The sequence below is a fragment of the Anarrhichthys ocellatus genome, unplaced genomic scaffold, assembly GCF_004355925.1.
Source record: "Anarrhichthys ocellatus isolate YVR2014 unplaced genomic scaffold, GSC_Weel_1.0 scaffold24, whole genome shotgun sequence".
Lineage (NCBI taxonomy): Eukaryota > Metazoa > Chordata > Actinopteri > Perciformes > Anarhichadidae > Anarrhichthys > Anarrhichthys ocellatus.
The window spans coordinates 2,187,763-2,189,406 of NW_022280054.1; the positions used below are offsets into that span (position 1 = coordinate 2,187,763).

General features: G+C 41.3%; 1 protein-coding gene across 1 annotated transcript in view; it reads right to left on the reverse strand.

The window, feature by feature from the left end:
• The window catches only part of dock10 (dedicator of cytokinesis 10), a 60,018-nt gene that overhangs the window by 57,264 nt on the left and 1,110 nt on the right, over positions 1 to 1,644 (reverse strand). The window lies entirely within an intron of this gene.

Genomic DNA, 1,644 nt, shown 5'->3' on the forward strand with positions numbered 1-1,644 from the left:
GAGAGAGAGAGAGAGAGAGAGAGAGAGAGAGAGAGAGAGAGAGAGAGGCTCACGCTTCATCTAGTGTTTTGCCATAGGGCCTAATTCTGCTGACCTGGTTTCTTTCACCGAGAAAGGCCATGCATTAACACACTCACAAAAAAAAAATACGTCCATGCACAAAACGCCTCTGGACATTTACACACCCACTTAACCTAAACCCGTGCACAGCTACACACTTACTCACACACGTTTACTCTTCCGTCCAGCTATCCAGCTGGTATATCTGCACATGACTTTAATTAAGTAATTATTTGTGGCTGTTTTTCATCTTTAGAGACTTTCTTTAAGATATAGGAAGGAATTGAAACTAACCAGTCAGTCTTTGCACATGCTGGTGTCGATCAAAGTACAAGTTTCCATTTCGGTTCACTTTTACAAAAAAACAACGGCACACAAAGGAATTGATTGGGTGTTCTGGTATATTCTGTTTACTGTGGGGGTAGGTGATATGACACTATATACGCATGGGAGAATATAAACTTGTTAACCCTTGGAACTTCTGTAATTCTAGTTCACACTGTGATATTTATACCTTTGAGGCGATTGTGGGCAACGCTGCATATCAATTAGTGGAAATTCATCACCAATGTGATAAAGTACCCTGACTTGTCAGGTATTTAATCCACTGCATTGGCTATTATCTTATCCACTAACAAATGAACTGCAATACATCTGGAATGTCAGCTTTCATGGAGAATACAAACATGTTGACAGACTTGTAATGTCTGGATTAGCGTAACTGCTTATGTTGAACGCCATGTTGATAACTGAGAGACACCCAACAACTCAAGTGCCTCTTGTTTCAGGCTGAGATACTGTACTTGTTCACACTCAGTGACTATTTTGCTCCATCTACCTCTCGTATATCTCTCACTTCCTTACTTTTAACTACTCACTTGTTTGTTGCGTCTTTGCTTGAAAAACCCCCCATATTAAGTGTGGGGCTTCCACTGCAGTGCTTCTAGGCAAGGCAGTGAAGCTCGGTGTGATATTTCTGCAGTACAACGCATGCTAAATGATACCAACACAAGGTGACTCACCAGTCGAATTCTACATCCAATAAAGGAATCAATAAACACTGTTCTGTTGTACTCCATTTGGCGACATGACAAATGCATAAGGCTCATGCTATTCTGTTGTATTCTCTTCTATTCATCAGACCCTGTGCCGGTGGTAACATCTGGCTGCTCAAGGAAAATGTCTATATTTCATTTAAAAAAAAGCAAGGTTTCATTCATTCAATTATTTTCCATTTTAATCACGTATTCTGCCACCCACTCCAGTTATATTCGATTTTTCTCAATTTATTCCAATCAATTCTCACTGTGCTCAGTTACGCATGTGTCCCACTGACACACTAACACCAGAGTGAAGAGGATGCAGAGTAGCAGCAAAGCGTCTGGAGTGGATCTGACCTTTCTCTATGCTAATCTCTACAGCATGGCCACACACACACACACACACACACACACACACACATGCAACACGTAAGGTAGAGGATTTGTCCTCTGCCAGATGAATCAAAAGGACATCAAAACACAAATCCTTCTCCTTGTGTGTGTGTGTGTGTGTGTGTGTGTGTGTGTGTGTGTGTGTGTGTGT